Genomic DNA, 27,536 nt, shown 5'->3' on the forward strand with positions numbered 1-27,536 from the left:
GGTGGTGCTCCCATGCCTCCATTGGGACATCTCTGAATAGCTATCCTAGAATCATGGCACCCGTGGGATTGATTGAAACCTCCGTCGTGCTGCACCCCAATTCAACTACTCCTTCTGCCCAGTCGTGATGCTCTCAATAGCACACCCTAATAATCCTTCACTTGCATCTCAGAACCTAAGAATGTGATTCCAGGGCAACCGACCTAAGATGGCCTTATTTAGAAGGGACATTCAATTAAACATTGGACCTGAATTTGATAAATTTGTCTGGAAGGGCACGGAAAGAAATATAGGTTAGTGATCTATAAATCCAGGCAGTCACTTTTTATTGGGAAGATTCTTTAACGTGACTTCCTCCTATTGCCATTACAATATTAAGTTATTTACAACATGTTTCAGGTGCTGGATACTTAGAATTATTATTAAAATAGTTACCATGAACTATTGATGCATACTTTCTTTATCTCACTTATTCTTCATAACAACCTCAAAGGTTCCCTGTCCTTATTATCTGGAGAATGGAGCATTAGCCATAACTGAGACACAGAACAACACATAGATGAATTGTCATTACTCCTTATTGACAAGTAAACATGAACTACTTTGATATCTTTGACTGTTTTATTCTCTTGTAAATTAAATTTTTACTAAGTTTTTAATTTCTTTTTAAACTGTAATTTTCTTTCTTTCTTTCTTTTTCTGAGGAAGATTAGCCCTGAGCTAACATCTGCCACCAGTCCTGAGGAAGACTGGCTGTGAGGTAACATCTGTGCCCATCTTCCTCTACTTTATATGTGGGACGCCTGCCACAACATGGCTTGACAAGCACCGGGTAGGTCTTCACCAGGGATCCAAACCAGTGAACCTGGGGCTGCTGAAGCAGAATGTATGAACTTAACCGCTGTGCCACCAGGCTGGCCCCCTCTAAACTGTAATTTTCTAAGTAGGGGTAAGTTTCTTTTTACAATTATATCCCCCTTGTGACTAACGTCATACTTCGCACGGAGAGAATGCACAATAAGCTTTTTATTAATTGTGTCGTTGTTAGATCATCCTAGAAAAGTCTTAATCAAAAACGTAGTCTAACTGAAAAAAAAGATGATGACTCCAATTTAATAAGAAATAACATTTTTATGATCCAAGATTTTTGACCCCTTGCTCTAGGATAGTTACTCAAAGTAGACTAAACCACTGAAGTTTTTCTTTTCTTCTGTAAAAGTGTTTGTCAAACTTTGCAGTTGGTTGTACATGTGCTGTGTGTGGGTATGAGCGTATGTATAGGACACAGAGCATGGCTGAGGGAGCTGAGGGTGTGTGTTTTGTAAGTACCCATGAAGATAAATTCTCAATATCACAAAAATGTTATTTTTGATATCAGACTCATGTATATATGGAGAACTTAGCTTTGGCAATATGCTATGAGCATTATTTATTGAGAAAAATATAAATTATGCCCTATAGGAAGAATTATAAAACAGTGTGAGTGCAATGTTTTGGCCAAATAAATGCAACATGAAGTCAAGACTATAGAAGAAAATAAAAATCAATACAACCACAGAAGAGCTCCAACCTGAGTAATTCTAGCGCATTCTCTGTCAAATTAATGCCCTCTGTCAGGAAGGTCCAAGATGACTTCATTCATTCTTTGGGCTCAGGAATTGGGGGATACCAGGAAGCACCAGACATGGATCAATATTCTTGGAACAAAGGAACCAACTGAATGACTAGCAGATATATAGAAATAAACGCTCTTGCCCAGGCCAAAAGTGATGGTTCAGTGTATCCTTCTTAGATACTATTTCAAAAACAGGGAAGTGCATAGAAGGGAGGTGGTTAGAAAGATTTCATGGAGTATTATTTTTTTTTACATTTAGTAACCTTATATATATATTTTTAATTTATTTTTTATTTTATTTATTTATTTATTTTTTAGGAAGACTAGCCCTGAGCTAACATCTGCTGCCAATCTTCCTCTTTTTGCTGAGGAAGTCTAGCCCTGAGCTAACCTCCGTGCCCACCTTCCTCTACTTTCTATGTGGGATGCCAGCCACAGCATGGCTTGCCAACTGGTACCATGTCCGCACCTGGGATCTGAACCGGGGAACCCAGGACGCCAAAGCGGAAAGTGCATACTTAACCACTGCACCACCAGGCTGGCCCAATAACTTTATATTTTAGAATAGCTTTAGATTTACAGAAAGGTTGCAAGAATATTACAGAGTTTCCATATACTCCACAGCCAGTTTAATAGTTAACATTTTCAAAAAATGTTTGAAGATGACGTACTTCTACATAGGTATATGGGCAGAAGATATTTATGGCAGCCACAGTACTGAGGGAGTGCCTGGCATAAATTAGATCCTCAATAAACTTTTCTGGTGTGAACAAATGAAATGCAGATTGTGCTCAAATATTATCAGGCCTTTGATGACCAGGTGAAGTAAGATATTTGTAACAAGTTCTGTGGGCAATCTATCTTTTAAACTATCTTTTAAAGGATAATTTCAGACCTAGAAAGAAAGATCAAATTTAAAAAATTTTAAAAAACTATGTCATTCATATTTATCTTGGAAAATAACAACAAAAACAAACTTAAACTCAAAACTGAGTTCATGTCCTTAGCCTCAAGACCAAAAGTTCTACTTCTCTGTTTCACGAATCAATGTTATAGTGTCTGTAATCCGAGATGTCAAATCCAGTTAGTCTCAAATAAGGATGCAATGTGATTTGAATTTATTTGCTAATGGTTAGCATAGTTTGGATGAGGAATATATAATATTTCTTCTAGTTTGTTTTCAGGACATTAATGAAGTGGCCATTTGGAATTTGTGTGGGTCTTCCTAAGGCAGAAAAGGTAGCTTTCTACATAGTACAGTTTTAGGGTCATTCAAAGGTCTTCCTAGTCATCAGATTTCCTCCCAACTAGTGTGTGAAGTTACAGAAAGGGTGTGGCTTTCATTTGGGTTGAATATTACTTTCAGCTTATAGTAAAACTTCGGCATACAAAAAGAAGAGAGAAGACACAAAGCCATTGATACCAGACAGTGACAAGTCCCACAATACTATGATTTAACATTGCTGAGCATGCTCTCTTCACATGTAAGATGAGACGTGAGAATTAAATGAAAGAGCACATTTAAGGCATCAAGCAGAGTGCTTATCCCAGAGCAGATGTTTACCTTATACTAGGTTAGCTCTTCTTTTTTTCTTCATTTCTCCTTCCATATTGGTTTTCATAAGTGGACCTTTACTTCTCAGAAGGGAACACATTTCTACAAAGAAACTTGTCCTCTCATTACTTGTCCACATTTTAGGTACTGACCTAATTAGGGTGTGGAATAAACTTTATGGCGGTCTGTTGATAAGGAGCTGAATTAGGTCATGCATCAGGTCAGACTAACACATGGAAACAGGATGCAGGAACTATGCATCTAAGAGCTGGATTGTATTAGGCTCTCCTCTGCTGGGGAAAGAATGACAATGGCTAGCTGCCAGAACTGTTTTCCTTCATGGCTCCCAAGAAAGATGTACACAAAGAAGAAAAGGCCAGGAAAATCCTGTAACATTTGTTACCATAAGGCTTTCCCCCGACCCGATGTAGGCTCCTGGTGAGAGGTGCTCAGCCATGTGGAACTTGCAAGAATCCTTCTAATGAGACTAAGGTGGTTCCTTTCCCATGGGAGTTGGCCTGGTTTCTGATGGCAATGGCTCTCTGCGTCTTCCAAGAGGTTAAGCAGCATTAATGCCAGAACAAAGCAGGCCAGGCAGCCTCTGTGGCTGCAGACCTATCTAATCAAACAATTCTATGGAAGAAGAGCAAAAGGGGAGATACTAAAGGAGAAGAGCCAAGAAGAGAAATCTTCCACCAAATATTCCATCCTTATCACTGTAGTCAAACCCTAATCTAATAGACAAGTGCTCCACCTCTAGCCACACTGACTTCCAATCGGTTTCTCCCACTTTCCCTCCTCCTATGAGTGGCACCTCGATCAGTGCCTTATGTCATACAGGCTCTGCCTTTCAGGTTGTCAGGCACACTTTCCCCACCATTTCTCAATCTAACTGTTACTTTCTGTTTTCATAGCAGTCATGTTAGTCTGTCATTCAATGTAATAGCTTCCTAACCCCACCATTTCAAATATTCACCATTTCACCACATTCAGAGCCTAGAATAATGCCTTATACATAATATGTTCCCAATTAATAGTTGTTAGATGATTGAATGAATGGATATCCCACTTTCAATCCTAATCAAGACCCTTTTCCCCTGTCTGTATAATATACTAATAACATAGCTTTGATTATACAAATTCAGGAGCATCTTATTTCTCATCCTTTCCTTTAATCACATTTTTGAAAATAAATCTCACATTTTTTCAAGTATCCTAATTCCACTACATTGACAAGCCCAAAATTCTTCTACTTTTGCTTTTCTTTCTTTCTGAAGTTCCTTTCTACTGTTTTCCTCTACATCAAGCTCTTCCTGTGAAAATGCTTTTCATACATTTAAACATACATCTGGGGGGACAACCCCATGGCCAAATGGTTAAAGTTCTGTGTGCTCCTGGGGTTCACAGGTTTGGATTCTGGGTGCAGACCTACTCCACTCATCAGCCATGCTTTGGAGGTTTCCCACATACAAAGTAGAGGAAGATTGGCACAGATGTTATCTCAGGATGAATCTTCCTCAAGCAAAAAAAGAGAAGGATTGGTAATGGATGTTAGCTCATGGTGAATCTTCCTCACAAAACAACAAACAAACAAACATGCATTTGTGTTAAACACAAATAAATCAAGGAAAATGTTATATTTTATTCTTATTTGTATACCTCTTAATATATAGCACGGGGTGCACATTTATTAGCCATGTAGTAACTATCTATTCATTTAACCAACACTGGTTTCAAAGACCTCACTTTGCACACACCTAGAGCACTTAAGGACAAATCAAGGCACATTTTCAGTGATTTACAGGGGTTGACAGAAAGGAGAGACATCAATATGGACTGATGTCATGCAATGACTTTCCTGGAAGACGTGGTTCTTGATGCGACCCTTGAAGGTAACATTCTGCTCTTGCTAAGTAATAAATAATTAATATGGTAATATCGCTATTCTACTTCATACACATGTATGTTTGTACAGCATAGGAAGATTCAAAACTACGAAGATCCATGGGTACTTTGGAGAGTACAGGGAGAGAAGTCAGCTCTATAGCAAGGTCCAGGTAGGAAGAAGGATGTCAGGCACCCACAGAGAGGGAGTCCTGGACAGGGAATTTGAGACTGTGCCACCTCCATCAAGTCCTACCATCCTCTAGGATTTGCTTGTCTCACTGGTGCAACAAATTCATTTAACTACCTGATCTCTAGGTCTATCAGCTCTAAAATAGTAGGGATTTCGTGATGCCAACAACAGGCAAATAGAGAGCTTAAGAGAAACCCAGCCCAGGTTTTCTTACAAGGGTCAATTAGAGACAAATCATTTGAGTCATAGGAAGGCTTTCACCCCTTCTGAAGTACTCTGAACATTTCCACACTCAGGAGACTCTTGATGTATACAGTATGGAAGTGAGTGAAGGTTTAAACCGTTATTTGCTGTTAACACATACTACCTAAGAAATAAAACGATCCCTAAGTATGATTTCTGTGTATAAACTCCTTGTAGCTATTATTGAGCTCGCAATAGGTTCTCCAAACTTCTATTAAAATATCAATAGTATTTTTCAGAGCTTAAATTGAGCGGTGATTTTATTTCAGCCTGATCCTATAAACCACTTTTCTTTGAAGATTCTCTTGTTGTTGCTAAAAATGAAAGCCATTCAAACGAGCAGTGATTGAAACAGTGAGAAAGAAGGGGAAAAAATCAATATCGCATTTTCCAGGGCACTATCTCTGCTTTTGAAAAGAGACCATTAATAACGTGCTTACGGGAGAGGCAGCCAGTTGCTCAAAGTGCATTCAGGGGTGAGCTGAACGGCTGGATTTCTGGGAAGCCTCTTGAGAGAGAGATTGCTGAGAAGTCAAAGCTCACTGGTGGAATCTGCAACAAGCGGACTCAAGGCACTCTGAGGACCTGGAGCTAAACGGAATGCTTTGCAGCCTTGGCAGCACTCCCTCCTAGACCTTGTCTGAGTTCTGAGACAGAGTGGCATGAGGTCAAAGAGGGAAGAATAACCATCAGTTCCTAGTGATTCATGGGGCTTGTTGTGTTTCCCAGTCAGGTCCACTAATTCAAGACCAAACTCATTAGCAGAGAACCCAAGCCTTTAGCGATGGAGTGATGGCCCTGTCTACATTTAACTTCCATTTCTCACCAGTTTTCCACTCTGCTCCAGGCTGTTTCCTAGGAAGGAGAAAGAGAACATTCTAAGAGAGAAAATGTCTATGGTTACACTCGACATCTACGAGATTTAGGAACAAAACATGTTTTGTAACTGTCAACTGATATCTCCTTTCAAGTGAAGGAATTTGAGAAAAACTATTTTTTTTAATATTCTGGCTTATTAAGGAGCAGAAAGGATTCCAATACAGGAAAGAAGATGCCAAATAAGAATGCCAAAAAGAAGAATATTTTGAGAAAGTAGAGAAGGGTCAAAGCCAAGATCAAGAAGAATGAAAACCCATTATAGGGAGGAGAATGAGTAGTACAAATTCACAGTCACAGGAGGTAAACACAGACCTAGGACTGAAGAGATGCAGTGTCCTATGTTCTAAGAATGACAGAGAGGATTTAAGGATGCCAAAGAATGCCAGAGCCACTATTACTGACCCAGGAGGAAGAGATATGCAGTGGGCATGGTCATTTTCTCATGAGATTTAGGGATGCTTTTGACATGGATAGCTGAGGGGTGAGTGCACTATCAAGCCCACCAATAGTATATATTTAAGCTCTTTAGATTGCAAGAACCCTGAAATGTCTCCTAGTTCAGCAGTAATAAATAGTCATTACTGTGGGCAGGTAATTTTGCCAATTCTTAACCTGGGCCTGAGAAGTAAAGTGTCCCTAACTTCAAATCTCAGCTCAGCACTTGTTTAGTCAATTGGGTGAGCTCATATCAATTCTTGAGCTCTTTAGGTCTTAGTTCTTTCAAATATGAAATAGGTATAATGTCAGTACCCAGCTTGTTGAGCTGTCAAGTGGACTAAATGAGATAAGGTAGGCTCACATGTCCAGCTACCATTTTACAGGTTTAAAAACTGTTCTCCTGCTATCCTCTACCCCTGCCCCAGGGAAGCCAGCCTCGCCTGTAGTCTCATGAATCTCAGTTAATGACAACTTCTCTCTTCTAGTTGTTTGGGGAAGAGAACACAGCAAGAACAACAACAAACAAAAATAGCGTTGAAGCTCTACCTTCAACATAGATCTAGAATTCGACCACTGCTGTGGTTCTGCACAAGCCAGTATCATCTCTCCCCAGTATTTCCTGAAGTCTCCTTATTTCCCTGTCTCTGCTCTTGTCTGCATTTTATCTGACCTCAACACAGCAGCCAAAATAATTCTGTTGAAAGGTGTCAAATCATGTCACTCTGTTCAACAACCTCCAGTGGCTTGCCATTTTTAACTCAATAAAAGACAAGTAAGGTCCCATTACCTCTCCAGCTTTGTTTCCTGCTATTCCCTCCTCTCTCTTTTCTTCTCCAGCCACACTGGCCTTCTTTGCTGTTCATTGAATAAACTCGGCACATTCTTGCCTCTCATATTTAAGTCTCCCTGCCTAGAATTTTCTTTCCCATGTATCTGCAAGGTTAACTCTCTTACTGCCTTTAGGCATTTACTCAGTAGTTACTTCCTAGGTGAGTTTTTCTCTGTCTACCTGTTTAAAATTCAAGCCTGCCCCACCCATAATTAAATGATGTAAATCTTGCTCTTGCTTAACTTTTCCACCTTACTACTTATTACTAATGTATTATACATTTAACTTATTGTCTCTTTTTCCTACTAAAATGATAGCATGTAATTTTATTTATTGTTTCTACTACCATCTTCTCAGTGACAAGAAGGGTGCTGACAAATGTCCTCAATAAATATGTGTTGAATTTATATATTTTTTCCTTATCATAATTTCTGACACATTGTAAAGATTCAATAAATTTTATATATTATTATAATGAATAAAATATACTTTGGGGGCTGTTACTAGATATTCCATGATAAAGAGACTTCCAAAGAATTTGGAAATGTGGGGTTAAACAGAGTTACACTGGTTTGTTATTTTCATATTGATGGAAGGATCTGTCTGCATTTTTATTTGGGGCATACAAATGTACAAAATGAGGATGTGCTATTCAGCCTTTCTCAGGCTTCTGTAACCACAGAAATCTTTTTGAGTGAAGTTTCTCATGAGGTTTGTGATCTTCTGATTGTACTCCGAAATGCTATTCTAGCCACTTTGGAGTTACATGTAAGAGATGGAAGTGTGGGTGGGTATTTTGTCTTTCCTTTGGAGATCACCATTTAAATAGTGAAGGAACTTGGGGCAAACATGCAATTGGCTACATAGAAGGATTTCTGGAGCACGATTTGTGAAATGAGAAAAACAGACATGTGGCAAGGGGTGGAGAGCAATTTACAAAGACTAAAAAGAATGAGTTTGGCAGAAAGCCAACTTTTTTTTTTTTTTAAATCAGCAACTGAGCTCAAAATTTGAAGGGAGGAAGGAAGTACAGAGATATAACTGTAAAATGGGCACAATATAGGGGGGCAGAAATGGCCAAGGAAGAACAAACAGTGGCATCATGGATGATCAGCAAATAAAACTGGAAATAGAGGAGATCATTTAGACTCAACTGTTTCCACAGATGTGGACAAAGTCTGGGTAATAAAGTAACTGGAAACAATTAATAAGCCATACTTGCAAACTTCTTAGCAGAAGGAAGACAATTCAGTCTCCTGCAAAGAAATAAACTAAATGGAAATAGATGAGAATAATTAAGAAGATGAATGTGTAAAGAAAAATTCAACAACTTGAGCTTTTTCTTAGAGGAGAGGATTTGGATAGTATGAAGGAAGAGAATATAAATAACAACACTATTGGAATTGACTCTAGGCCACTAAGACAGCGGGTCCTCAGCGCTGAAAGATGTGTTTATTGTGGAGGACACATATATAGCCTGTGTCCAGACTGTAGTAGTCAGTCGCAGTAGGGGACTCACTTACCCAGATGACTGTTGGGAGCCTCTGCTAAAAGAAAAGTCTGACAAATTCTGGACTTGCCTTCCTGAGCATTTCAGCTCTCAGGAGGCTAAAGAGGCAATGAGAAGAACTGCTGCTCTGAAATGAATTTTGACTAACAAGGAAGAACTACTTGGTGAAGCAGAAGTGACAGGCACCCAGGGAGAAAGTGACCATGTCATCTCAGAGTTCATAATAATCTAGGAAAGGAAGGCTGGGTGCAGGAGACCTGAATCATATATACTAGTTGAGATTTCGAAATATTTCAGAAAGCATGGTCTCTGAAAGAGAAAATAAATGACTACCAATATAAAAGAGTGAAAGGGGAAAAATTGGCAATGTAATTTCAAGTTAGTAATTAGTATACTATTAAGCATATAAACTATTCTTATAAACTATATATGCACACATTATATATATTATATTATGTATACACATTATATTATATGGTATATTAGCATTTTTGTGTATAATGGTTTAGGTTACATATAAATTTGTTTATTGAACAATCCTGGGGTATATATTAATTTTTTTGCTTTTATAAATGAAGTAATTTATTCTCACAGGAATTAAGGGATTGAATCAATGTCATTGAGTGACAAAGTCAAGTCTTATAACTATACCTCTTGCTCTTGAAAAAGCTCTTCCCTTTCTATAAACAATATTACCTCCCACATACAATTTTATGATCACCTAGAGATATCTTAGAAACAAAAGCAACATATACAAAAGACACAAAAGGATAACATAAAATGGTAGTAAACTGTCATAAAGACAAAAAAGTGGAATGAATTTGGGCTTATAAAAATGCCAAGAGTAATTAAAAAAACAACAACACTCAAATTTCTAAATAGAATAAGATAAAGAACACATAAAAAAGAAAAGTCTGCTGCTTAAGAACAGATGGTGTCATGTTAATAAATACCTGAGCGAGAGGCATCATTCAGCTTTACCTGCTTCTGTATTCTCAGTCTGGGAAGAGGCTCTTGTGATTGGACAAGGTAGAATAAATATGATGATTACTGACTTGAAAATCAAGGCGAGAATAAAATGTTATTTGGTAGCTTTAGATGAATTCAGGTTTCCAGAAAATGAGTTAAATCTCAGTGTACTAAAATAATTTGCAGTTGTAATTACCAAAACGTGATTGAATATCCTTAAGAAATAATGGAGATTGGAATTGGCATCAGGAAATTGTAGTTGGGACCAAAACATCTATATATCAAAAATGCGGGTGGGACAAGTCACTGGACGCTGTAAAATACAAACTGAGGACAAGGAGGAGGGGGCATAAGTGAAAGTCCTGGTATAATCTTGAGCTGAATTTCTGGACAGACTCAGATAGTCAGTTATGAAGAGAGTCGTGATTATTATGAGTCTTTCTAGGTTCTCCAGAAACATGATTATCCCAAACTTGTTTCCATTACTACTTGAAATCTTTTGATAGAAGTTGTAGATTGGTAGATCAGGAAATGCTATTATGATATGACTCCAAATTTCTGGACATTTGATATGGTGGAGACAAAAGGGAAAAACACTACACACACACACACACAGAGGGAGAGAGATATGATAAATAATAAAACAAACAGATTAAATGTTAAAAAATTAATTTCATTAGAATTCTATATAAATGATTTTCCAGGCTATCACATTCACTGTGTACAATGAGTTCATATTCATAGTTAACACTGACACTTGGAGTTTTCCCAATCATTCCCTCAATTTTTATTCAGCAGCTTTTTGGGATGCTTAAGGGGTATCTCATATAAATATGGAAACAACTTTTTAAAAATTTACATTGATTAAAATATAAAGTATATAGAGGAAAGTTCCTAAAGTATAAGAAAAAATTCAATGAATTTTCTAAAATTGAGCACACTTCTATAACCAGAAAATCAAGATCAAGAAATATTTTACTAGACCCCAGAAGAATTCCACATTCTCCTTCACAGTCATTCCTCTTCCCCAGAGAAACAAGATCCAGACATTTAACAGCAGAAATTAGTGTTTTCTGTTTTTGCACTTAATATAAATAAAATAATACAGATGTACTCTTCTGGGTCTGTCTTCTTTTGTTCAATATTATGTTTAGGATATTCAGACATGTTACTTCTGTGGTAATAGCATATTTTTTCTTACTATTATATAGTATCCCTTCATATGATTATACCACAATTTATATATCCATTGTACTATTGATGGATATTTGAGTAATTTCTAGTTTTAGACTATTACAAATTACCCTGCTATGAACATATTTGTGCAAACAACCAATGCTCACATGAGATGAAATATATAACCTCAATAATCTGATATCTATTAGAGAAATTGAATTCATAGTTTAAAACTTTAAAAAAAGAAGGAAAGTAAATGAGGCCCAGATGACTGTATTGGTGAATTCAATCAAATATTTAAAGAATCAATGTTAATTCTACAAAAATTCTTCCATAAATTAGAAAAGGAGGAAATACATGCCAACTCATCTTGTGAGGACAGTATTATCTTGTTACCAAAACATTTAAAATACATCAGAAGAAATTTAAATTAGAATCCAATATTCCTTGAGAACACAGACTCAAATTTGTTCAACTTGATGTTAATAAAATGAATGCTCCAACAGAAAAAAGTGAAAATGTATCATGACCACGTAGGTTTTTACCTGAGACTGTAGGGTTGTATCAATATTTAAAAATTAATGTAATTCATCATACCAATAACCCAAAGAAGAAAGAACACATGATCATCTCAATAGATGCAGAAGAAACTTTTGACAAAGTCTGACATCTATTCACCATAAAAACTCTCAGCAAACTAGAAATAAAAAGGAAATTCTGAATTGGATAGAGGGCATCCATAAAAAACCTATAGTTACATCAAACTTGATAAAGGACGAAACACATCCCCACTAAGACTGACTAAAGGGCAAAGCATTTTACTCTCACCACTCCTATTCAGCATTGCACCAGAAATCTTAGCCAATAAAATTAAACCAAAATAAAAGCCATACAGATTAGAAAGGAAGAAAATTATACTTACAGATGACATGATTTTCTACATCTAAATCCCAAATGATCTATTCAAAATCATACTTGAACTAATAAGAAACTTTGAAAGTTTTGGGATATAAAGTCAATATACAAAAATCAATATTGTTTTTATTACACTAATTATGAACTATTGGGAGTTGAAATTAAATAGAAACAGCATGACTTCTAATAACACCACAATACTTCAAATACTTAGGTATTAATATAACAAAATATGTTCAAAGTCTCTATTGAAAATCATAAAACATTGATAAAGATACAAATAAATGGAAACATGTGCCATGTTTGTATATCAGAAGATGCAATATTGTTAAGATGCCAATTCTCCCCAGTTTTTCTACAGATTCAATGCAATACCAATCAAAATCTTGGCAAGTTTTTTGTAGATATCAAAAAGCTGATTCTAAAATTCCTATGGAAAGGTAGAGAACTACAACAGCTAAAACAATTCTGAAGAAGCAAAGAATTGGAGAATCCTTTGTTGGAGAATGGGCACTGCAAATTTTAAGAGTTACTATAAATTTACAAGAATCATTGTGGTATGGGATTGCCAAAAGTTTAGACATGTAGGACAATGGAACAGAATCGAGGGTCCAGAAATAGACCCACTCAAACATATTCAACTGAGTTTTGACAAAGCAGCAAAGGCAATTCAGTGTAGAAATGATCTCTTTTCAATAAATGGTGTGGAAGCAATTGGACGTCTATACGTAAAAAGAAACAAAACAGAAAATCTTCATAGAATATACAAAATCAACTGAAATTAATAGACCTAAATGTAAAATACAAAACCATGAAACTTCTAGAAGAAAATCTAGGAAAAACTGTATGACTTTGGACCTGGTGATGAATTTTTATATACGACATCAAAAACATGATAAAAAAATTATAGAGATTGAGTTTTTCAAAATAAAAACTAATCTGCAAAACACACTGTTAAGAGAATGAATAAACAAGTCACAAGCTGGGAAAAAATAAAGAAGTTGTCTCTGGGATATATAAAGAACAAATCTCAATAATAAGAATACAATTCAATCTGAAAAACAGAGAAAAGACCAGAGCAGATACTTCACCAAGGAATATCTATGGATGAGACTGAAACATATAAAAGATGCTCCATATCATGAGACATTAGTCAAATTCAAATTAAAACTACAGTGAGAAACCACTTTCTATCTGGTAAATAAACAAACAAAAACTGACATTACAAAATGCTAGTAAGGATGTAGAGGAACAGGAACTCTTTTTCACTGTTAGTGTGAATGTGAAATGCTGGAACCACTTTGGAAAACCTTTTGGCGGTTTCTTACAACGTTAAACATACACTTACAATAGGACCCAGCAATGCTATCCCTAGGTGCTTACCCAAGGGAATTGAATACTTGTCTTCACACAAAAACTTGTATGTGAATGTTTAAAGCACTTAATTCATAACTCCCCAAACTAGAAGCTCTCAAGATATCCTTCAAAGGGGAATGGATAAACAAACTGTGGTATATCCATAGTATAGACTATTTAGGAATGAACACGTACGGATTTTAAACACAATTTTCTAAGTGAAAAAGTCAGACTCAAAAGCATAGCTATTGCATGATTCCACCCATATGATAATTTGGAAAAGGAGAAATTATTGAGATGAAAAACAACCCAGTAATTGCCAAAGGTTGGGGAAAGTTGACTAGAGAGAGACCATGCAGGGAATTTTTACAGTGATGGACGTATTCTACATGTTACTATGATTTGTATATATGACTCTATGCACTTATCAAAACCCACAGAACTTCTACGCCACATAGAATGAACCTTACTGGTAAAACAGCAACAGCCACAAGGATGCTAGGGGCATTCCAGGATGGAATCACTGTGACAAAAACACTAACTGTATTATTAATGAATGACATAACCTCCCTGAAAGGGTAAACAAAAACGGAGATGATGTTTTGCTAGAAACTGAGACTAAAGACCAAGACAACTGTACATAGCAAACATTTTACCCTAGTCGGTAAATTTGTTTCTCACTAGGGTATACATTAACATTTCTAAAACTACTTTACATATATAGTAGGGTTGAAAAATAATTAAATAACTTACAGATAATGGGAGTCAGGGTTCTAACTGTCAGAGAAAGAAGTTACAGGTAAGCAAGCAAGCGATAAAGGAGAGAATGCATCCTGCGGTGCTGGAATAGAGTCAGAGGTATCATCGTAAACTCATGAATGTGGTTGCATACATACAGGAAGCTGAGTGAAGAACATAGGGGAACACTGTACTATCTTTGCAATTCTGTAAATCTAAATAAGCTTGACAAAAAATTTTAAAAACAAAAACTGAGTGCAAATGACCTCAACCAGAAAAAAATTCACATCTCCAATACCTTTTTCCTTGGAGAGTTTCTGGCAATAAGGGCCTGTTTCTCTTTCGGTGTGTCCTTGAGTCTTCAAGGTGCCAGCTCTATACTCTGCACTATGACACAGCGCATATGTTTCAGAGGCAGAGATGCGTTAGAATGTTCCTCTCTTAAAGTCTGTGTTCAAACTTTTTGGATCTCTATAGGGACACTGCTTGTGGCAGAGCCTGATGATTTTTCATGAACATAGCTATTGCTATAATCCTTCTTGCCATAAGAGCTCGAAGGCAGTTATTCAGACTGAGAAGAGGAACAGAGGCTATGTGCTCTTTACCATTCTCTTTATCATTCTCCTTTCTCTCCTCCAAAAGAGTCCATGCACTCAGTCCCTTACATCTCCAGCCAGCAGGAGAAAAATCTGTACTCACTTAAACTCATGTGAATAAGCATGAGACTATGTCATGAGTTCCAGAACCATCTAGAATATTATATCTATTTGGATTTAGCTAAAGCTTCTTAACAAGAACATACAAGAATGGGGAAATTTAATTAGTTAATTCATTAGTTACATTATTACAAGTGTGTAACCAGTTGAGTATTTTAAGTTAAAAAGAATCAACATTGCATTATCTTGTAGCCAATCAAAATATTACAATGTTTAAGATAAGATTTTAGAGCAAAACAAAGATGTGTTAACCTCTTGAGTGGTTTTCCCTGCTGCATGTCATCTTCAAGTCAAATAGATGCAAGCAGAGGTATATTAGAATAATAAGCCGCCACTGTACTAACACCAAAGGCTTCCAGGAGATGAAACAGCCTCTAGTAGCATGAACAGATCAGGACTGAAGAGAAGTTTGGAAAGTTAATGCTGATTTCTCAGAACCAAACGAAAATCCAAGGCTAAGAGTGGGCACATCTGGAGAGGGAGCTTCCCAGTCAGCAGGCTTTTCAAGGAAAATCTTAGGCAAGGATTAGTTGCTGGGGACAGGGCTATCAAGGAACTAGTTTTAAAGAAACTGTAACCATAGAACAGAGCTTCCTTTGTGGAGCCTATGAATTATGCAATTACAAAAGTCCCCTGGGGTTGAGAGGACTGAAAAATTGAGTGTGGAACATTGTTCTAAGCATGTTGTTTATCTATCCAAGTTAGCTTTTGATTATACTGCTGGGAAAATGGAGGCCTTGAGAAGATATACAACTGGTAACTGGCTGAGCCAGAATTTGAACCCAAGTGGTGACACTCAAGACCCATCCCCTAATTCCCCATGCATCCTACATTCCAAATGCATCTTTATTTCTCCCTCACGGTCATACACCAAAGGCATTTTCCATTCTGAATCAATATTTTTTACATGAGGGCCTCAATTTTCCAATTGCTCTTTGCTTCAGTAGCCTATTAAGAAAGATCCTTTTCTTGTAATAGACACTTGCTTTGTATCATAGAGTTGAGAGAATATGAAGAGAATAATGTGAGATAAGAGATATCTAAGTACTTTGTAAATTTTAAAATACTAAGGACTGTTAAGATATAATTTGTTGGGGCCGGCCCAGTGGCGTGGTCATTAAGTTTGCACACTCTGCTTCGGTGGCTTGGTGTTCATGGGTTTGGATCCTGGGCACAGACCTGCACACTGCTCATCAAGCCATGCTGTGGTAGCATCCCACATACAAAATAGAGGAAGACTGGCACAAATGTTAGCTCAGCAACAATCTTCCCCAGGCAAAAAGAGGAAAATTGGCAACAGATGTTAGCTTGGGGCCAATCTTTCTCACACACACACACAAAAAGATGTAATTATGTAATTTTGTCTAACAAGGGAGCTACCTTGAACATCTAGAGGGAGGGCTTCATTGCGAGTAATCAGGGTCTTAAGAATAAATCAAACGTTTAGAGAATGGCAGGCATCTTTAAGGGAATCACAATTAACTAACAAATAAAGAAAAGAGGAATCTCATGGCATTGGAGGTTGCTCCTGATAGATATTGAGAGGAAATTATTCACCTGAAAAATCTAATCTACTAGGGAAAATTACTTTGCTTCTCTTACACAAAAAGTGAGGATACCATATAAATATCAATTTTTATTTCTACTGCATGTGCTATTAGAAATTAGAACCCCTTTATAAGCCAGAGAACCTTTTTAAAAAAACCTTTACATTAGTACCAACTAATTAAAATATACAACTAAACCATACAAATATACAACCTAAAACATATGAGCTGAGATGAATTGGAATCAATGCCTTTTTTGATTAAGTACCAGAGGTGCTCAAGAGCAAACTAATAAATTCACTGACTGTAGAGTGCCGCTATCAGCTGATTATAGTGATGATTTTGCAATTTAGCTCACAAAGACCTGGAATCTGAATATCCACAGGGCCAATAATTTTTTATTATTATTATTATTTTAGAAGAGCTTCTAGTCTATCTTTCTGGGGGAAATACTTTGGAGATAGGAAGATGATAGGCAAATAAATTTCATGCCATCAGCACACCTTATTAAGTCACGAAAGGAAGGAGGAAGGTAAAAAGCCCATCATCATTGATGTCACATTTTGAGGCAGAATAAGGAGAAAATATTCTTTCAGATATATTTGAATTGTTTCCTTCAGTATCTGCTTGCAAATGTATTCAAATGCATACGAGCAGCCATTTTATGAATCAACCAGTCAAATGAATGAGCTTTAGTTCTCTGAAAGTGGTTTTTCTTTCCTTAGTAGTAGCAGTTGCTAATTTCTAACCGAAGATGCCATCCTATTCAAGTCCATTTTCACCCTTAATTCCCATATCTAGGCAATTATTGAACCCTATTAATTCTATTCCTGAAATAGCTCTAAAGTGCATCACCTTCTATCTCCTGTTACTGCCACTACTTCAGATAAAGGTCCCATCATCTCTTACCAGTCATCCATCACTAGCCTGATCTCTAGCACCACTGCTCTGCTCTGATGATCTCCCCCATCTTGCCACCAGTCTAGGCTCTATTCTAAAGTGTTTAATGACTCCCATCACTGATAAAGTACACGCTCTCGGGGAGGGTATAAAGCACCCTGCTAAGAGTGGTCCTGACCTTTCCAGCACCAGGTCATAGGAATGCCTTACTCCAAGCTCTGAATCCACTGCATTTCTCACCATCCTTCAATTCTCAAATATGCAGTGATGATAGTTATTTTTGTACTTTTTACCCCTGGTTCTTACTAATTGGAATTCCCTTACTCCATTTGCTAAATGTTTCAGGACTCAGGCTTTGTATTTTCAACTAATCAGTCTTTTAATTTTCATCTTTAGCTACTCTCTTACAAAACCCACCATGAACAGCTCCTAGGCAAGATACGCACATTCACTTCCCCATTTGTGCAGCTAGAAGTGATCGCTTCCTTGCTCCTTCTTATTCACAACATTTTATATCTCATGGTATTTGATGCATCTCGCTTCTCATGATATTTACATTTTGTACAAGTTTCATCTCAGTTGTAAAATCTTGAGGAGAGGAACTGTGGCACATCATTCATTGTATCTATAAAGTGACCACTTGGCATCTTACAAATAGGAGATGCTCCATAAATATGCATCGAATTGTAATGGCTTCAAGTAAGCACCAAAGAAAATAGGGATGCTGTCCTTTTGGTATCATTTCTTATGCTATAATAAGGATTCCTTCTGTTTACACATAAAACAGAAGAGTTTAATCACCCCAGCAATCTTTAACTTGGTAATGAAGGTCATAAATTAATTTTTAAACAAAATTAAAGAAGATTGGATGAAAGGTAAAATAAAAACATCATCAGAATCTTCCCAGGAAACAATATTCTTGACACCAAATCATGACATTGTGGGGCTCAGTTGTTTATTTCTTTCTAGGGCAGCCCCTTGTTTTATGTCCGGAATAGCATTTCCCTAAATAAAACTGCATGAAACAAAATGCCATTATGATTTCTAACATTCATTTCCAGTGAAGTTCCTGTTAGGTTGCAGCTATAACTATGATGGAAGGGGTGTGAGTAGAGCCCGCTGCAGTAATAACCGTGTCTTCATACATCAAACCAAGGGATTAGAAGAGACCCATCTACATGGAACAGGAAACTAACTGGAGGGGTAACCCCAGGCTGGCTTTAAAATGTGACAGGAAGTGATCAGAAAGCGACAGTACTGAGGTTTGAAAAGTTAGGGTAAAGGCAGTAAGCTTCCTACACATACTGGCAAGCATTCTAATTTCTTTCTTCGTTTAACTGCTTCTAACAGGTACAGTGGGCATCACTCGCTGTTAGCTGCTGTTGAACCCTAGGGACATGAATTTGCTCTAAAAGCATGCAAAGGTCTTTAGTCTCTTAGACTCACATAAATCTTGAAGCCCAAGGGCAGGATACAGAGATGGCAGAAGAGAAACCTCTAAGGCTCCTGAATGGAATTCCACTGTCTTCTCTTTAACTCTAAAATTTATTCAAGAGCTAAATCATAAAAATTCAAATTTCTGAAAAGCTCTCAGATTAGATTCTTCTTCCACATTGCTGCTTCTTTAACTCATTTAGTCCCCTGTCACTTTTCTAAACTACTGCGTTCACTTTCTAACTGATCTTTTTGCCTCCAATATTGATTCCATTCAACAAAAAGATGTCGCTGTTATGTTTTAAAGTGCCCATAGAACCCTATCATGCTCTGACTTAAACTTTAATGTGCCCTCCACTGCCTAAAGAGGAAACCTAGACCCTGCGGCAGAGCACCCAAGGCCTACTGATACCAAGCCTTTCAGCGGTGCTTCTTCTTCCTTCATTGCCTAGAGCCCGAGAACGTTTAGATTCTAGAAATATTGACCTACTTATGTTTTCCCAGACACACTATGCTGTCTCGTACTTCCTTGCCTCCTAACTGAACTCCCCATTTCCACCTTTACCTCTGCTACAGCATCAACTCAGAATGAAAACAAGAGATCAATTCAAATGTGAGTTATAGTGTGTCCTTCCTCAGCCTAAATCTTACAGCATCCCATTTACCTCCCCATAGAGCCAATGTTCTTACAATGGTCTAAAATGTGCCACAAGAACTTGCCCCTGGCTACCATTCTGACCTCATCTCCCATCACTCTGCCCTGCTCACTTGCTGTTTCTTGTAAATGACTAATAGGTTTACCTCAGGTCCTTGTACTTACTGTTTTCTCTATTTGTCAGGCTCTTCCTCCCGCCATGGAGGCTCACCCTCACTATCTGCTTTAAGGGCATCTTATTATAGAGACATTTGCTGACCCTTCCCCACTATCCCTGGCATAAAATATACTTATGTTTATTGTCTGTTTCTTTCCCACCAGAATGTACATTTCATGTGGCCAATGACCTTGTTTTATTGTATCCCCAATACAAAGATAAGTATCTGGCACATAGCATGTGCTCAACAAAATTTTGTTGAATGAGCAAATGCTTATGTATTTGCCTTTTCCTTAATGTCTAGTTTGTTAACTCCTATTCATACCACAAATACTGCCCATATATTTCCTACCCTGTGAAACTTCTGCCCAAAAGAGGGTTAACTATTCTAGACTTGTATCTCTCCTTCTATCTATATCCACATGTATCTATATCTCTGTGTGAGTGTTTCTTTGAATTTATTGTTTCCCTTTGGGCCTCTGTTATAAGCAAGTAAAATCACAAAGCAGAAAAGAAGAATGTGGACAGAAACTTTGTCCTGCCAGTAACCTGTACTCAGTACAACCCTCTGATTCATATCTTAAGACTTCCAACACAACCCAAAGTAGTGCCTTACATGGAAAGGTGAGTGACAATGGCTTTTGAGAATCTCTCTATAAGGTAAACACCTGTCCTTAAAGGTGTTTCCTGTTTATATATCAACCCAAAAGCAAACATCTCCCAGTCCTTCAGTGAGTAGGATTCTTCAGTAGCCTCAATTTTTGCTGAATCCGTAGGCCTGAATATCTATGCCACGCATTTTAGCACTCAATTATATTTGGTCATCCATGGATAAATATTTTGAGTGTTCACTATGTCTGCAATGAATTACCATAACAGAGTCTTATTTGTACATCCTCAACATCTAATGTACTAATGGAAGTCTTTGATTTTGTTTATCCTCCCCAATTACAAACCCTATAACCCTATGCACATCTTGGTTTGGTTTGGTTCAATGCAGATAGACTCTTACAAACTTTGGATTGAGTCAATGACCAGGAAGAAAGTAAAATGGTATGATATGTTGACCTTGTTTACAATCTCATTCCAGAGCCAGGGACCAGTATACACTGAGCAATGTAATGTAACATTCTTAGCAAGCTTGATATGAGTTTTAAGTAAAGTAGTATTTCATAATATCTGAAATTTGAATGAGGTCTGTAGTGATCAGAAGTGTCTCAACAGAAGAAATTAAAACTGTAACCAATCATGAGAGATGGGGGAGATTTTTGTTAAGCGGTTATAAAAAGGCAGAATATTAGGGAAAAATGGAGGAAAAAACACCTTGAGAAAGAGGGATATGAGGGAGCTCTTTCAGCATAAGCTGGAGGTAACTCAAAGATAATATTAATAATAAGAACAATCCAAATAATAGCTTACTTATAGTCTTCAAAGCACTTTTGTTTAAGTTCTCTCTCTCTATCATTATGAGCTCAGAGCTTTTTTGCACGGACACACATAAGCTGCCTGCCACACTCAGGGCTCTACCATTTCACAAATGGAAGCTGTAAGTGGGCATGGATGACCTGGTCCTGCACAGTAGCCGCCACCCTTTTCCTCTTTTCTGACTGTATTTCCTGCCCTGAAATCTAAAGGAAATATATGTGTTTTCTGATATTCTACTGTAAAATAACATTCTGACCCCAGCCCTTCATAACTCTGTCACCACAAAAATAGAAGTTTGAGCAGTGCTGTTTCCCAAATTTTGTGAGTGTGTGGGGTGTAGAGAGAGCAGTGAGCTGAAAGGCAGTTTGGAGGCCATAGAAAACTAGTAATAATGCACGTCCAGGGATGGGAGACTGGAGTGTGCTTGATTACAACCATGAAGAGCTGGGCCTAAACATTCACCCCACCCCACCCCGTCCCCCTGCCCCCAGCTTCTAGAAAACACCTGAGGAGAGAACCTTGAAATCTAGGACAACAAACACATTTTGATTTTTGTGTGTGTATGTGTGCATGCATGTGAAATATTTCATTATATTTCTTTTTTTTTAAACCGAATACCTTGCCTTTAAATAAAACAATCATCCTACAGTATATTTGGCACAAAATATGTCAGAGGTTTTTTTCCAGATTGTTGAATTGTTCACTTGAGCATAGGAACTTGCTCAAATTTTAACCATTATTATCAAAAGCAATAACACATACCTCTCTGATACCCTACAGAGAAAATAGGAAATACATTTTAGTTTTATTGGCAACCTAGGATTATCCTGGGAAATCTTCATGACTGTAATGAGAAGAACACGGGGCTGGCCTTGGGGGATATTGAGGCATAGACATCTGAACGCCTCTTCCTTAAATGACTCAGATTAAAGAGATAGCAGCAACCAGTGGCTGCTTCCAACCCTGCCTTTCCTTAACTGAAGAGTGATGGTTAGCTGATGGGAGTGATGGAGGAGCTGCCTTTAAGACTGGCTTAGTCAGAGGCATTTTTAGGTACCCTCCTAGACCATGTTGAATGTCTTACCAGACGTGATGGTCTGTGTTCTGGATTCTAACCTCTGCATGAGTGGGGAGTTAAGGGCGAGTGTACTCATGCGGACAGGAAATGTGCAGAAGGAAATCCCAGGAAATGTCGAGGCCATCTCCATGCTCAGGGACAGAAGAGCTCCTCAACTATCCTACAATGTGGACACAGGGGGAATTGTCACCTTTATTTCTCAGAATTCCTCTCATTATGAATCTGCAGAATTAGGAAGGTCTTATTTTTGACCAACCTGATGTTTCTTACTATCTTTTGATCAGAATCCAAAAGACAAGAAACAAAAAAATAAAACTTAACCATTACAAAGTAATCTATCCTCATTTTTAAGTCGTGTTGACATCAGATGGTACCATGTTTTCCACTGTACCAACAGTTCAAGGACAACCAATGAACAGGTAATCTATTCATATACTTAAGCACTCCATCGTGAAGGTGGTACCTGGGAAGAGGGCCAACCCCCTATGTTAGACTTTTCCCATTTTTTAATGTGAGTATTATGTCACCAAATTGAGAGACTTATGTTCGGATTTGGGGAACTGTGAAAAACAAATGGAAGGTGGCTAGAAACATTGGACTTGAAATAACTATGGACTTAATAAAACAACACAAAAACCCACGCAATTAAAGTGGTTGCCTTTTTTGGCCTGTGTAGAGGAGTTTTTCAGAAGGGCAACAAAAAAAGATTATCAATTAAGAAAGAATTAGCAAACAGGTTTCCCTTAGAAGAGAAAGATAAGAGAGTTGTTTGTTTATGTAGAGAATACCCTTGTATGTTGCTGTTGCAGAGACAGAACATGGAAAAGTAACAAGTTTCAAACTATCTGGGTTTTGGTTCTGTGGAGGGGGACGGAAGAGGGGGAAAAGGTCTCCAAGCAAGAAAAAAACAAGTTGCTTTTAAAGTAATACCCTGTTCTGTTTCAGCCTTCATAAAACAAATGCTAATTTTGTTTTTAAACTGCCAGTACACAGGGAAGTGATCCGAATCCTCTATACCTTTGAGATTTTCATCCTTTACATATTCCAATTCAACTTAAAATATTGTGCAATTGCCAAACCTCATATTTAAAATATGTGCTTATCATTCAACTCAGGGTAACATTAGCACACTGAAAACTGCATCCTAATTAATAAATCAGAGCCTTAACCACTGAAACATCATTCACACATATGAGATGGCAATAGTGAGAGCCATTAAAAGTAGTAGCATGCTGTCACCCTTCCAGGAAATATGGAAATATGCCTTTTTGGGGGTTATTGGCCTACATTATTTATCAACGTTTGGCTTGAATATATGGATTTACTCAACATCGAATGAATATCATATTTCTCCAGAAGATACAGCATTAATTTGTGATCTTGGACAAACTGTCAATCGGATAACAAGCCCACTAGGGGGGCATGCAATCAATAATTTGTATCCAGTGATTTCTTCCCTTAGGTTGTTTTAGGAAAATATTGCTTTTCTGCTTTTGCTCTCACTCATAAGCACAAAACAAGCAAGCACACAAATTACGAAAAAAAAACAACAACCACTTTTGCTCTGGCTCTATGAGATTTCAAAAAGCAAACTACAACTTTTACTGATGTATTCGAACCTGACAGTCAACTCTTGTTCCATCTTAAAACAAACACACACCAAATAAAATAAAAAGAGAACAATCAAGAAAAAAAAGAAAAGACATTGATGCTTAGGAAGAGAAATTATTGAAAATATGAAGCCAAACTGAAGCCATTAGATTCTGCCAGGGAACAGGGGGAAAAATGCTCATGTGGGCTTCACTTCCTTTGGTGCGGGTTCTCACCTCTTCTCTCCCTCACTTCTCCCTACACCTCCAGGCTGTGACTTAACATTTCGGCTCTCCTAACCTTTAGTCTCAGCCACAATTCTTCCACCCTCATTCATGTTTCTCAGATAGCTCAAGCTCTTGCTTCCAAGACGAGCTCCCAACCCCTGGATGTTGAATCTCCAGTCTGGTGTTGCCTACATCATCTGCCTTTTACTTGCTCATTTTTCCTTACTTGAATTGTTATGCTTGGACTCAAGCTACCACTCAGCATTTCTTTTCTCTAGCTTTACTCTCAATATTTGCTGGCACCAATTCCACCCATTCAATAGCCTGCCTGCACCTCTCAGATGGGGTTTTTGGTAAGATTATTCTTTTCATCTGTAACTGGAAGAAATGGAGACACATGCACAAGAATAAAAAGTCACAGTGATTATAAAGTCTTTGCTTGTAAACTAGATTGAGGAACATGGTTTGGACCTGAGCCCATAATGTGTGGGTGTCCTACTTTCTCCCACCCCATGCTCCTACTCTAGGCATTAGGAACCATGGGAGGGAGAGCTGACTTCACAGAGTCGGGCAGGGAACTTCATGTTGCCCCCCTCCTCCCCACAAATATCTCAAACAAACAGAAGCAGAAGACATGAGTCAGGCAGGAAGACAACATAAGATCCACAACCTTAGACAACTGATGCAGCCCAATAAAGAAATGCGAGGCATTGAGTATCAGCCTCAGGGTCTCATCTCACCAGTTCAAAATTTGATTCCTCTTATGTAAAGGAATGAGTAACCGTAGCAGTTTTTCCCTAGTACTTACCCAAGAGGGTAGGAAGTATTGGAAGAAATTTCTATTTTATAGGTTTAGGGCTGAATGAAGACTAAGATTAAGAATGATTTTCTCAAACCCTCCAGAGAAATTTACTTGACCCTTCTGCCTTCTTGCTGTCTTGACACAAATGTGTTTGTTACTACTGAATTACTTCCAACTTGAATTTGACCCCACAGAGACTGGAAAAAAAGGGACACTTAAAGAGGACAGCCAGATTTCCTCCCAGAAGATTATAAACCTTAGCAGGGTTGAGACAAGGCTTCTAATTATTTTTATCACTTCCATCACACATACACACACGCAGAATAGATATTTCGTAAGTGATGAAAAAGAGAAAAGGAACTCAGCATCTTTTGACTTTTAGTAAGTTTTGGTGGCAAGCAACAGAGACTAACTGAAGTTTATTCCAGTGAGAACTCATGTGAAAGAATCCCAGGAAAAGCTGAACACCTTGACTAATGAAGAGCATGAACCTCATTGAAGTGGAGCTGCAGGAAAAGCAGGGATTACAGCAGAAACAGGCTGTAGGTTTTCACTCCAGTGCAATGGTTTTCGATGTGTGGTGCCTGCATCAGCAGCATTAGCATCAACTGGGAACTTGCCCTCCAGCTGATACTGATGCCCTGTCTGCTCAGGTTTGGAAATCTCTACTCTAGTTTATCGCCATTATTTAGTATGACTTGGCTATTTTCTGTAGATTTGCTTCTCTCCGTTTTGAGAGAAGTTGGATTTTTACAATGATGGGGCTATATAAGCACAGGAAAAAAATGAATATATTTTGGTCTACCTAAACCAGCAGTATTGACATTTCCAAGATCCTAAAGCTACAATACAAATATTTTATGAAAATGCTTTATAGAAAGTGATGCTTTTTGGGTTGTTCTCTCTGTCTTTTCTCTCTCCAAACAGTGTGGATAATTGAGAGTTTATAATAACTGAACACTGCAAGTTTTGCATCCCTGTGAGAGATGGTCTCACTTCTTCCATGGCAGAGGGCTGTCACTGAGAGAGGAGCTGCCTTTGATGTGTAGGGAGGACTGTCCCTGGGGAAAAGGATATTTGATGGGCACATATTTTAGAAATGTTTTGCAGGTAAAATTTTCATCCATAAAATCGTATTAACATTTCAAACATGCGACCCTCCAGAAATCAAAGACGTGGTCTCTGGAGAGATTCTTCCTCCTAGTCGAGAGCTGTATTTTTCTAGGGCAGAGAGAACGTGATTTTCTCCAAATACTTTAACCATGGCCCTGACCTCCATTTCTAAAGCAAAGCTTTAACAAGCTGAGGGGGTTGGATATAGAGTGATAAAAGGAGGGCAAAAGTAGAAAAAAAATATGCCCTTGGAATTACAATTTCTGTCTGGATGACAAAAAATAAAGTGCCTGCTCCAAGATCTACACGGAATCATTCAGAAAACTTAGAAATAAATCAAGTCCACACAAACCTTCAGCCATACACAGCCCTGTTTTGATGCTCTTCAACATTCAAAATTGCCCTCTTCCTTTCCTTTGAGCACCCTATAGATAATAGACCCGTCCAGCATAGAATTGCTTCATAACGGATGTGAAGCAACTGAAAAGAAGGTGGTTACCGACAACTAGTACCCAGAAAATCAATGTAATAGGGAAGGGACACAGGCCAGGTATGGAGGACCAGGGTTTAGTGGGTGGGGCCCTGAGCACACGATATGAAGGAGGCTGCTCTGTGGGCTACATCTGTGACTTTGCTGTAAATCTCAATGCCAACTTTCAGTTATTAGTCTCAATGTGAATTTTGTCATTTACTTAATATTTTTGACATCTATTATAATGAGCCTATGTCTTTATTAGTCTGATTGAATTCAGGAGAGGAAAAATGAACATATTTGAGTTTAGTAAAATAAACAAATGTGAAATTTAATATTAGAATTTCATTATTACTAAAAGACAATACTGTCCCCTTCTGGCCAAATATTCCCTTTCTTTAAGTGGCTGATGTACTGTGTGGTCCCAATTCAAAGTGCTGCTAACTGAGAAGGCAAAACCATTGAGGTAGCTCAGGTTAGTGGAAATGATCATTTGGCCACCATTCACAGACTGCCTGCTCTGTGACAAACACCGCCAAGTAATTTGCATACTTTACTGCTAATCCTCATAAACATGTGATGTAGGTATTACTATCCCTGGCAATACAGATTATTCTACTGGTCTAACATCCCCTGGCTTGATTGTTTCCAGCGGCACTCATTCACTGCATAAATATTTACATTGAGCCTCTGCTAGGTGCCAAACACTGAGGTCCTGCTCTTGTTCTGCTTATATTATCACAAATAATAAACAAGGAAGATAATGTCTGCTAGCAATAATGCTCTCTAGAAAATTACAATAGGGTAATGGACAATAAATAGGCAGCTACTTCAGAGCAGTAGTCAGGGAAAGATGCTGGGAAGGTGACATATAAGTCAAGACCTTAAGAACTAGAAAGAACTAGCCATGCAGAGGACAGAAGACCTTCTAAGCAAGGAGAACAGTTAGATGAATTACCTTAAAGTGCAAACTTCCTTTTGGGTATACAATGGACACCTAAGTCTTAACATAATCAAAACAGAAAAGATTTTTTGAAAGCATTTCTCCATTACTTTCCACTAAACTGACTTTTCCTCAGTCTTCACAACTCAGTAAGAGGCCACATCAATGCTACACATT

Source organism: Equus quagga, chromosome 9 (assembly GCF_021613505.1).
Source record: "Equus quagga isolate Etosha38 chromosome 9, UCLA_HA_Equagga_1.0, whole genome shotgun sequence".
NCBI classification, from domain to species: domain Eukaryota; kingdom Metazoa; phylum Chordata; class Mammalia; order Perissodactyla; family Equidae; genus Equus; species Equus quagga.